At 43.1% G+C, this 12955-nt stretch overlaps 1 long non-coding RNA gene across 1 annotated transcript; it reads right to left on the bottom strand.

Moving 5' to 3' along the window:
• Positions 1-553: 553 nt before the first annotated feature.
• LOC139216732 (uncharacterized) lies at positions 554-12070 on the bottom strand. The gene is made up of 4 exons (XR_011585577.1): positions 11924-12070; positions 9642-9786; positions 1728-1843; positions 554-942 (listed from the first exon to the last, which is right to left on the bottom strand). It is a non-coding gene; the product is annotated as an uncharacterized lncRNA (long non-coding RNA).
• Positions 12071-12955: the final 885 nt, after the last annotated feature.

The following is a 12955-nucleotide window of genomic DNA, read 5'->3' as shown; positions in this document are numbered from 1 at the left end:
GAAACAAAAGAATCTTCATCAGCTTTCATGGAACTTGATTGAACATGCATCAGTAGCTTCTAGCTGGTTTAATACTGACTAACAAACACAGGTTGCTGACACCATTTATAGTTTTTGGTGTTAGTTTGACATTAAGCACAAGCATGAGACTTATTTCCAGACTTTTAAGTAGCATTAGCTTGCCAGAAAAGGCATCAGCTGCTGTTTTTAAGAGTTTGTTGTTGTGATGTTGCAGCAGTTTGAAGAACTGGTTCTGGTTATTGTAGTTTCATGATGAAAGTAGCTGACTAGGTTGGTGATCTAGCTAGCTACACAGCCCTCTGGACATACAAACTCTTGACCAGCCAGCATTCTGGACATATGTGAATGGCCTCAGGTGGTCACACACCAGCCCCCTCATGTTCAAAAGGAATATTGAAGTTTTAAGAGAAAATAGTGAAATGGTAGAAACAAAAGATGTCCATACTCCCAAACATTGAAAACTAAGTTCAGGATTCCATTTTCCAACAAAGCTGACATCCCCCCCTCCAAATGGTGAAACACAAGAGGCCAATTATACCAATTATTTGATACTTTTATTTCCATTTATAAGTATTCATCTCAAGTCGACAATTTACATTACAGCCCATCAGCTCTCTGGAACTGTCTACAAGTTGAAATGTTGTATGTCAGCAGTAGAGGGAGAAGGGGAATGGCGGTAAGACTGAAGGACACCAGATAAGCCTAAGATAGGGGGAGGACAGGGGGAGGAAACTGTGGTCACTGCCGCCAGATCCCAAATTCAGCCCGAATCAACACGTTTGTCACGCCATGATCATCATTCATTATTCATCATTCATCATCGTCGTCGTCATCGTTGTTGTTGTCATCATTCAGTCCAGTGCTGTTGTGCAGAAGGGAATGCTGGGTACTTGGGAACTTGGAGGACTCAGTGCAGTGGACCTGGAAGAGGGGAGAGAGATGTGAGGAAGAGGAAGAGTGTACTTTTTGTCAGACAAAAGATGCTGAAGACACTTTGGATTGCGATTGATATCTTTTTTTTTTTAACTATTTTTTGACAAAGATCAATCAATTAAGCAGAAAAAAATTAGCAGCTTAGTCAACAATGAAAATAATCGTTAGTTGCAACCCTAGTCTAGATAATTACATCCGATCAACAGGTCTTTGCATTTACTCTTGGTAATAATGATCTAGTTATCTCCATTCTGCCTGTGTTGTGATCAGATCTTTACATATAAATTTGTTGGGTGGGAGGTAAGCAATGCCGCTGGTGGAGGAAGATGAGGGAAGACTTGCAAGTTAATGCAACTACTTGCAGTTTTTGCAGGACTAGATGGAAGAGGCAGAGTTGATTTATCTATTTGATTTCAATTTGGGTTTACCAAACCTTTGGGAACAGGCCTTTTTCACAGCAGATATTTTGACTTATGATAGAAGGAAAAACACAGGGGTTATTAATAATGTTAACAATGGCTCAGTATATAAATGTTCCAACAAACCATGACAGTGTGACAGTGAGTCAGCATGAACAATACCAGGACACTGAAACTGAAGCAGCTAAATGGAATTCAGCCACTGTTTCAAGCTCTTGTCAATTTTCTGCTGCAAATGAAGCAACAGAATTGCGAAGGCGAATCACAGAATTAGTATCATCCAGTAATGAACCCCCAACCCTAAGCGCTCATTGTTGACTATGAATAAATCAGCGGATTACATAACATTCTTACATTTGAGGTTGGAGGGGGGGGGGGCTCCTCATGACGTCCCCTCAGCTGCACTCTTCACACAAGCAGCAAAGGCCTCCATCAGATCTTTGCAGCTCTCGCCGCCCTTCTCTGCCACACTGGAAGAGAGATTGACCAATCAGACAGGTCGCAGTCGATACAACCCACATTTCAATACCATAGCATTTCATTTTCATGGCTGCTGCATTTCGATGTCACCCTCCCACACAGATGGCGCGTGTGTTGGAAATGGAAAGAGGAATGACACAGAGCTTTAGTCTAGCTTTTGTCAGCAGCAGTGGACCCAGCTAAGTCCCATTCCAACTATTCTGTTGACAAAACAGATGCTTGTTTCATGTACTAACAGATTTTAGCTGCAGAAACCACAGAATACGGCGAATAGTAAAATCATTGCAGTCTCGTCTCTGTCTGTCCATGTGAAGACATTTGCATCATTCGGCTCAAAGTTTGATCATGACTACTTTTAGAACCAAAACGAATGGATATCCAGTGAGATTTTCCCCAAATGACAACTGTTCGAAATTTGAAATGCAATGGCTGATGGAAAAACAAGAAAGACTGAATGAAGGATGAGACTAAACGGGATGAAAGTGAGAAAGAGAAAGAGAGAATGAACAGATTATCTCAGGGTCCCATGCAGGAGCAAACACAGCAGCCGACACTGCCACAGAGCATTACGGTGATGGAGCGGAAGGGAGGGGAGAGAAAGAGATAGAAAGAGGAGGCCGACAGAGGGAGGGGTGAGGGATGCGGAGAGCCATGTGGATGAACCCATCTGTTTGATAGGACACTAGGAAGGGAGGGAGGGAGCTTGCGTGATAGTGCAGAGATGACAAGACACGGAGATAAGAGGGTGAGCCCACAGGAGGAGGGGATTCACGATACATGAATGTAAACCCATCTTTTGGCTCCTCCTATCACATGACGTCTGAACAGTCTTCCGCTCTGCTTTTCCTCCAATCCCTGCTCGACCTGTCAAGGGCAGCAGTCCTCGTGTCCTACACATCAATCCCTACACGCGGGCTTAGTTTAATTTTCAAGGAGTCCCTGCTTTCCATTATATAACAGTTTTGCAACCTTTCTAATATTTTACTCATTTAAATGATGAGATTGGTGATATAGGATTATTTTGGTCTTTAAACAGAATGAGCAAAAGCCATCCAATATATAAACATACAGTAATTACCTCTCAATATGGAAGCTTTCATTCAGTCCATAATTTCCACTCTGGCATCATATTGCACACAAAGGATTCACAGGAAACAATGTATGCATGTAATCCTGATTCTATCTGACTGATAGCAGCCTCACTGTTTACCGCTCACTCTCCTAACACTATATCAAGGGCTGCATTTACTGCTAATGCTAACCAACCTTTCTTACTGCTACTAGTTAACATTAAAAGTGTTTATTGTGAAGCAGTCGCAGTAAACACTCTGACCAAGATCATTCCTAAAAATAGCATCAAAAATGCCAAATTAACTGGGACCAAAATGCTACACCACCAATTTAGCCTTACACTCTAGTAACACTGTCGGACTAACACTGGCCAGTTAGAAGAAAAAAGGGATCAACATTAAGCAGAAGCAGAGATATCATATTTTTCATTCTAGACATTCTTCTTCCTTGTCAAAAGCTGTTGCCTACATTACCCATGATGCAACTCAACTGCCAACTGTTTGGTCAGAGATTCTAGTGTCTTATGCAAGTAACGGCTAATGCAGCCTCAGGCTTGAGCAGAGATAAGAGGTAGGCTACAAGGCTAAGTTTCTGCCTTTATACTAAACTAAGCTAACTGGTTCCTGGCTGTAGCTTCATATAGTGTACAGGTGGGATGACTCCCTGGGGTGTCGCTGGGTGCCTGGTAACCTCATTGTGATGACACAACGGGACTACTAAGAGACGTAATGATGAATGCATGGCTGGCTGAACTGTTTCAGGCTTGTGAGATCACTTGAGCACACAGCATAGTGGGATAAAGTCTATTCTGCAATTCTAAAAAGCGCTTACACCAACACCATCACATTATACTGTCACAACCATTTTAATATACTAGCTTAGCCACACAGGGCCTTCTCTGCTGCTTTATCTCTTTGTATTGTGGCTGTTAGTGATGTAACACACAGCTGGCTGCTGCAGATTAACACTCAGCGCTTTACTTTACCGGGATAGATGGAGCAAAGAGTGTGTGTGTGTGCGTGTCTCAGTGTTTGTGTGCGTGTGTGTGTGTGTCTCTGTGTGTGTCTGTGCGTTTGTGTAAGGAAACGAATGAGAGTCATTGAGTTTGTGGCACTGTAAGCATGCATTACTGGTGGCACGTTGGAGTGTGTGTGTGTGTGTGTGTGTGTTTGAGCAGAGTCAATGAGCGCTCATGTTTGATGCACTGCACTGATGACCCAACATCAGTACAGTAGAAAGTATAACCCTGAGGGTGTGTTCCTACCACTACACTATAGGTCCACCAAAACACACACACACACACACAGACTGTATGTTCTTCTCAATCTCAGTCCGAAGAGGAGCTGACTGCACTGATGTGGATGGGGGAATCATATCGAGTAGTTGCTATGCTAGAATAGCCCAAAGAAAATTGCCATTCAAATGTCCTCTAAACCGGTCAGTTCTTTATTATGCAACTCTGACACTTGAAGAATCTTTTTCAAAATAAAAGCATGGTTCTGGTTTCATGGTGTTTAAATTGGCCCTGTTCTAACATGAACCTTTATCACTATGCTGCAGATTCTTTCTCATCAACAGTCTCTGATGCACACGGCCCAAATACGAACACACACATGTATATAAAGTGCACAAGGGGGAATTACAGAGAGCATCAGAAGCACGGTTTGTCACGTGTGTCGATGACATCATCACCACTGCAGCATTCACGCAATCTCCTGAGAGAGAGAGAGCACGACTCTGAGCGAGGTCACGTTACAGGGTCGTGGGGGCAAAGCTGGGTTGTCATGGCGACCAGTGGCAAGCCTCAGTTCAGGTTTGAATATTTTTCTCAATCCAGATTTTATATACTTGTTACATTATAAGAAATAACTTCTATTATATATTCAGTTAATGGTGTACAATCTTCATCTACGCAACTGACGAAAGACTACCATGGCCAGCATGACTTGTAAGTTAACCAACTTCAGTCTACTAAGCACTAGTGGCATCCTGATGCTGTGATGTCAGCATGTCAAGAACTCACCGATCACCGCTCAGGCTGGCTGGAAGCGTGTCGTCGTCCTCCCATCTTGGACACAATCAGGAAATGAAGGCTGCATTATTTACACAGGGCTACTGGTAGTGTGTCCTCTGGGACAAACATGCATAATAGATCGCTGAGCAGGTGCAGCGGTAAAAGATGATGTAGAGGCCAAACATGAGTCAAGAGGACATATGATTAAGGCTGAGTGTGCAACGTTATTATGTATAAGGGAGCACAAAGCAGAGCAATAAAGTATCCCTGGGCACTTTAGGACAGTGTTTTCCAAACTTTTTGCAAAGCAATATCTACTTGAGAACATTCATGAGCAGTTGTCGTCACTTAAACCAGTTTTGCCCACTGTTAATGACCACTCAGATTCAATTTGTGACCCCAAAATTGAGAACCACAGTCTTAAGCATCAGTGAATACTGTTCATCTCTAGCCCTGGATGCTGGAGCCCTGCAACTCTTTGTTCCACCCTGTTGTAGTTGATTAGCCACACCGGTTCAGTATCTACCTGAGACCTACTTAGGAGGAACTTTACTCTCTTTATTTCACACTATGCCCATTCAGCACAGATGTGTTTTTCAGCATCCATCTTTGCTTAGATTAGGAAACAGTGGGGCAACTTGAATGGGTTCAAAATCGCAGTCTTTCGCGATTGAAGAAATGTATCAGAGTAGGAATTCTTATGAACATTTGTGGACAATTTGCTAACCCTTCCTATGACAGATGTTGCTCAATATTGATTCTTGAAGAGACACATAGGTGTAGAAAATATGAGGAATTCTGTGCATTGAGTCTATTGACCAGGATGGGTGATGCATGGTGCAGTATGGGGGATTGAGAGGCAGGCTTAACATTGGTGGGTGACAGTGAGACACATCCACAGCACTCAGGTTACTGACTTCTGCCGAGTCACTGAATTCCACGATGAAAACTAGCACGGTTTCCACTGGCAAGAATGTACATGCATGTCTGCACATACGACTGCAGGCAATCAGTAACAGAGAGAAAGACTGTGTCTGTGGGGGATGGGGGGAGGGGGTTTGTGTTCATATTTAACTCTTATGAAAGAGTCTAGAGACTTAAAGTACAGAAGCTTACCACTAACCAACATGTTATGTCATGACAAGAGTTTGCAAAATAAAATACGTGGCAAAACTTGCAAAGAACTAACAGCTCAACAAGTCACACTGTACTGTATGTCAGCATGGGCATTACAGGTCTATTCTCAGTGTGTGTGTGTGTGTGTGTGTGTGTGTGTGATTATCCTGACCGTGCAAACTGTCCATAGACAAAATGCAAACTTCAACTTGTATAGTAACTTCTGGCTATAATACATTTCTGTAAAAGTGAGTTAATCAAGTGAATCAATTAAAGAAATCAAGAAATAAAAAAAATTGAAACTACATTTCAGAAATACTTGAAACAAGTTGATTCTCATTACAAATAAGGCAAAATATTTGTACTGCACTTGCTTAAAGGAAGTGAGACTGAATTCCAGACAAAACTGACCACATATGGAAACTTGTGCAGTATAGAAATACAGACTGAATAAAAAAATGAAAGAAAATGAAAAAAAAACAAAAAAAAAAACAATTGGTCTCGTCTTTAAGTAACAGTGCTGTAGCAGTATTGCAGCAGTTGGAAAGTGCAGAATTAAATGTAATCAAAATCTTAAGTAAGGCATTAAAATTGATAAAGAATTGAACAAGGTTAAGTTAAAGTGGCTTGTATACTGTTCACACAATGCATATAACATTTAAAAGGCATACCGGGTTTTATGGCTCATAGCCTGTTGCTCATACTTCACCTCTGTGACTTTGCGTGCGTGACCTTGACAAGGTCATATATCCTGCTACTATTTAAAAAGAAAGATGTGATAAAAATCAATTCTCCCATTAAACCATATAAAAAGCCTGTCCCGAAACGTTTAGAAAAGTGATCAAATCTGACCTAGAGAGAGTAAAAAGACGCGCTCATCATCACAACATGAAGGTCTGAAGCCAATATGGCCGCCTCCATACGTCCTGAGCTGAATGTGAATGTGAGGCAGTTGCTTATTTGGCTGGCCTGATTAAAAGAAGCAGGTGTCAGGTGGAGCGGTAACGTGATCTATGGCAGGGAACATGTCATGGTATCCTGCACATATACTTGCACACACCTCTATTCATGACTTTTAAAAGCTGGCTTCTATAAATACATAGGGGTTCTAGTATTCATTACACAGAGTCAGCCATGTTAAATGTAGACATGTTGGCTTGAAGTGTAGCTTGGTTGGAACGAAATGAAAGGTCCCGACTGGCCAGTAGTATCCATTCAGCACCTGGTAAGACCTAGGAGCATTCATCACATAAGTGGCCTCATGCAGAGTGAGAGGCGGGAGTCCAAAGGGGGGCTGTCTGTCTGAAATCTGTACACACTTTCCCTTAAGCAGACCTAATAATAGTAATAAATTGTTATATCAATATTAACATATCTTAAACAGGTTACTTTGACTATGATCACCATGCTCACCTTCATTCTTAACAGATGTCAAATCATGACCATGACCAGCAGATTTCAAAGACACTCTTTAAACGGTACTAAAAATGGCAGCGCCCAAAGTAGAGGTCCATGACAGCATATTAAATTTGCCACCGGTCTCAACAGCCAAGGCAATTACAGCTTACAGATTGGACCAGGGATGTATATACATGTGAAACAAGCTGTATAAAGCCTTTTGTGTCTGCAGTGGGAGTTGTGTGACATCTGATCAATTGACTCAAGTGGTGTCACTTGAACCAAAACAGTAAAGCTGCAGTAAAGTACGCCTATCAATGTGCTGAAACTCATTACAAAGATCCATAAAGCCGAGGATCTTCTGGTGATAATTCTCTCTGTGGGCATTACTTGAGGTAATAGGCTTTCTTCTTTGGTTGTCCAACCTCAAGGAGAACACTGCTCTGAACCTTGCTAAAATGACTCATTAACACAACCGAGCACATTTGCACAAAGTGTATTTCTGGATAAAAATTTGATTTGACAAAGACTAAAGGTCATGGGACGAGGATCCAGAACAAGCAGGGTCAAGTCCCCCAGTGTGCCGTGAGGGGCCACTGTGGTAACACTGGTGTTTAAGGCCCTGTTTGCTAGTACTGGTGTCACCTGATGTCCCACCTTTCAAGGTCATGGGTTCATGTTCTGCATGTAATGTCCCACACACAGTAAGTGAAACCACGATGTGTAACATGAGCTACAGAACATCCCAACACCATAAACCAATTGTCCTGTGCTTTCAAAGACTATGGAGTGCCAGCCTTGACAAGAGTTCCTAGTATAGGCTTACAGAATGAGCAGCAGTAAATAGCATTGCCCCTCGCAATGACTGTGCCTGGACAGAACAAATAAGAACAATGTACTACAGCTTCAGCACAAGAGCAGTTATTTTCCAGTGATGGATCATTTACATTCATGACACTATCAAGTCCGTGAATTCAAATGGATCTTGAAGTATCCTCCGACAAAGAGGGAAGGTGTTGGGTCTTCCAATTTGGCACTTGGTAAAATTTAACACATGATTAGCCGACCACCAATGCCATGCCCTGCCAGCTCTACCTCCTCCACCTCAACCAGCTGTCTTATCTGAGGACTTCACACATTCACTGCCACCTTATCACGGCCTGACAGTACACAGTACAGCTGGAACTGAACTGGTTGCCTTCACGCAAAAAATGTGTGTAGTCTGCACAAATATCAGCTTAGTGATCTTCCACAAAAAAAAAACTATCTGTCAAAATGGACTGTTCCAGGAAAGAGGTGTGGAGGGTTGATGTGCAGAAGCCAAGAGGATGTGCACCAAAGTGTTGGTGTGCTTTGCACTTCTCTCTGATCTGCACACTCACATAAAGAACAGTGAGAATTGATGCAACAAAGACCCCAAAAATATTACTGAGCTGGTGTCCCCAGCCATTGACACAGCAAGAGGCAAAAGGACAAACAAAACGAGCTAATGCAAAGCATTCTGGGGAAAGGGAGGCTAGTGACGTAAGCAGATTCCCAGCCTTCATCCATGCGTACGGATGAGCATCAAACATCACCCCGCTGCCACACATTATTAGTCCCCAAATCTCTCTCCCCATACAGCATACCCCAAACTTTCGTAACCTTTACCCCCTGCATTCAGCTAGGATGTCAAATTCACTTACATTTCTACATGCAAGACTTCACTCGCTCTCGTTGGTTTTCAGCGCTACCCTCGGTGTCCACCATTTTAGCATGGCGCATTTTAGGATGCTGCGGTATCCCATTCAATCTCCAGTTCGATTTGTGCAAGGTTAAATCGGTTACGAATTTGGAACGAAATTTGCTCTAAGCTCGGATGCAATGCTTTGTGTCTGTGGAGCTGTTGAACAACTTGTCTGGTAACGTTCAAGCACATTGCAAACGATTCAAAATGTCAGGTTTTTGCTGATGGCTTCTCCACCCTCTGTTGTTTAAAATGCAAGAAAATATGAATGTTAGAAGGCAACTCTTGGAACCAGAGGAGAACTTGTGGTACATTTCGAGGTGGACCGATGATTGCAAGAGCTTCCAATGGCGCCATAATAAGGAACAGTTCATCAATGAAGGTTGTACAAAAGGTAGAAGAAACAAGTTTGCACTTTTTTCTCGTATGCACACCTCTTTGCAACACGCATATCATCACCTACCATTTGTCCAGGTCAGCCTTGATGCTGGCACAAGCAGCAGGGACGGGGGCCTCGGCGGGGGCGGCGGCGGTCTCTGAGTCCGACATGTCTGTGGTGCTGCTGTGTGGTGTCGAGGGTGCGTGTCCTGTTCCTGTCCTCCAAACGCCTATGGATCCCAGAGCCACCAAGAGAGACAGAGAGAGAGAGAGAGAGACAGAGAGACAGTGGAGTTGAGGGTGGGTTGGTGAAGAGGGAGGGCGCAAAGGAGGAGGTGGGAGGAGATAAACATGTGAGAGGGCAGCACACGTGTGTACACAGCAGTTGGGGGCGGGGATGGGGGGGATGCAAGGGTGAAGGGGCAGTGACCTATACTAAAGTACAAAGGTGGAAGATTGGGCAACAAGGACAAAAGAGGAGTGGGGCATTGAGGTTCCTCATTAATGTCAGTTTCAATCACGTGGTTTGACACTTCCAGTGACTCAACACCATGTGGGGTTCCTACCCAACTGGACAGCTCAGGCATGGAGAAACAAGTGGGAACTGATGAATTTAGGTTTGCCAAATACTTCATCTGTCAACAGTTGTCTACAAATTTGACAGCCCATGCATAATGTCATGGAGTGAAGAAACTGGTGTATGTCAGGGCAGTCAGAACATGATCAGGATGACAGTCAGTCCTTCAAACAAAATGTAGTCTGTCCACTGACATGTGCCCCCTAGTGGCAGCTTTGTCTCGCTGCTACGGCAGCACAGCACATGGCGGCCATGCTTTGAAAGGTCAGGGAAGATAACATGGCAAAGCATTTTGGGCCTAAACAGAGTGAGAGGACATTTGTCTTTCAGGAGTGTCTTTTATAATCAGTAATCACTGTAGTTATATATAATATAGCGTATTGTGAATATACTGCTTTTATTCAACCCCAAGTGGGAGTGGTGGCCACATTGAGCCACATGTGTCAGGTGGTCTGACCTTGGAAAAGGGTCACAGCTCCACTTAACAGATCTTAATAGAAAGTTTGACCTAGGGCTGCATTTTTCACTGTCAAGGTGGCAATTGTTCTGTTGATCAAGATATTCAGTTGAAAGTGACATAAAACTGAGGAAAAGCTAGAGAGTGTAATTTTTTACGTATGGATTCTCCTAATGAGATATCTTCTGCTAATGCTCACAATTTTTTCATCTGAGCCTAACAGACACTATTAATTTTCAGTGCTCGGAGCACAATTGGGCAATAATCTACTTTAATTTTATAAACCTGAAACTAAATTTAAATAAGCACTAAATGAGTTTTTTGTCATTTGGGTGAACCAACCCTTTAAGAGAATGAAGACCTAATCATGCCCAAAGGTTATCATCCATTATCACAGCGACACATAACTGACACTTGTGTAATGTTACATCAGTGCTCCTCAGATGTAACGCTGCAGCCTGCACATGAGGTCTGACTGCGCCGCTGCTGCTCTGCACACACACCACACACACCAACTCTAAATTCATTTGCAAAGTTTGCATTCTGACCCTAAAACATATTTATCTTCCTCCCTTCTTAAACACACACCAACTGCACACCTGATGCAGCTCTTCAAATTTGAGCCTGTGAATTATGGGATATGCAGTCCTGAGTAAATGTGTGAGCTTCACATCCTCAGGCTGTTTGTACACTGCTGAATAGTTTGTGCAAAGACAATTTGGAACAAGAGAAGGCTTTAGTCCTCTTTTTAAGCATTTTGAACCTCTGCTCAACACGTGTGTGACATCAGTCACTAGCCAAATTAACTGGCCTCTCCTGTTTTCCAAATTAATAATTAGTGCCTAGCTACTCGTTCATATTCCGCAAAGAAAAAAGTGTGCTGTGCCTTAATTACATTAGCATTAAATGTCAAGTAATTGACTCCCTGCGGGGAAAAACTCTTACAGAAATAATGCCCTCTCCTACAGAAATCCTTTGGCAGGATGACATAAGATAAAGCAGATAGAAATTGTGACCCAATGATTCCATAAAACAGGAAAAAGTGTTTAAGTGGCACTATATTCAGATGTCATGTTATAATATAAACATTGGATTATTCATAAAAGCACATGGTTTCAAAAGCACACAGGTTCTTTAAAAAAAAAAAGTGCCTGAGCTTCTCTGTGAAGCATGTAGAAATGTACTGCAATCTGAAGCTCATTCCACACATCCTCGTGAGTCAATGTGCACAGAGACAAGAGGGAACACCATGTACTTTAAGTAACATAAGTGGCTTCCTGTGCAGAAACCCAGCATATGAAATTGAATCCATAAAAAATGCCATCATACCTACCTATCTCCAGATGGGATGTCTTGGTCCTGAGTTAGACAACTCAAAAAGTGAGTCAGGAATCACGAGAAAATGCAAAGGGGGCTTTAGTGTGCTGCAACAGCTCTGTAGTGAATGTGATCTCACTGAAAGGGGGTGTGTAGATGTGTGGTTTACGAGCTATGAGTGCATGTGTGTGCATGTGTGTGCTCACGGAATGTGCACTGCCAGGAGCTGAATGACAAAGGGGGAAGGGGGAGGGAGAGCGAAAGAAAGAAAGAAAGAAAAAAAAAAAGAGCGAAGAGAGCAAAAGACTAAGAAAGAAGCCGTGCCCGGTTTAGATTCCATGAGGGTTAAACGGAGCTAAACAGAGGAGCTTGGGGGATGGACTCTTATGTCTTCCTGGCAATGGTGTACTGCAGCAAGGTCGCCATCTTGGCCCATGAAAAAGTGATATGTGGCTCCTGTGGTTATTTCCCTACAGTAAACATGTCAGTCTTCAGTCTCTGATTATCTGTCTCTGTGTGCAGGTTCCTCACTCTTATGCATAGATAAGTCTGTCTGGCTTCATGCTGACTTTGCACAACACGATCAAACACCCAAAATACACACACAGACACACACTTACACCCTCATTTCTGCTTTGTAAGCGAAAGCCAGCAACATGAGCCTGTTTTCCTGTCAACAAGTTAACATTTGCTTGCAGCAGCTGTAGATTTCACCTTAAATGTGCGTCTGTGTCTTTGTGTGCCTGAGGACGCTGCCACTATGGTGTTTTCATGCAGGTGATAAAATCAGACAAGCCTTCAAAGTCAGGCTGTAGGTCACTTGTGGGGGGGGGGCTGCTGCCCATGTGCATGGCTGCATGTGCACAGAACACCATGTGTGCTCCTGTAGATCGGTAGGTGGGACACAGGAAGGTAAGTATAGAGTACAAAGGTTACTTCTTGGCAACTGTGTCCATGGGGGCAGGCAGGGGGCTGCAACAGTTGAGTCCCCAGTGAAGGAATGTGTAGACTGTCTCTGAGAAAATGTCCTTAAAAGGAGAGTTGGTGT

The sequence above is a fragment of the Pempheris klunzingeri genome, chromosome 17 (assembly GCF_042242105.1).
Source record: "Pempheris klunzingeri isolate RE-2024b chromosome 17, fPemKlu1.hap1, whole genome shotgun sequence".
Lineage (NCBI taxonomy): Eukaryota > Metazoa > Chordata > Actinopteri > Acropomatiformes > Pempheridae > Pempheris > Pempheris klunzingeri.
Note: the sequence above shows the minus strand (reverse complement) of the source record. Positions and strands in the feature narration are given on the sequence as shown.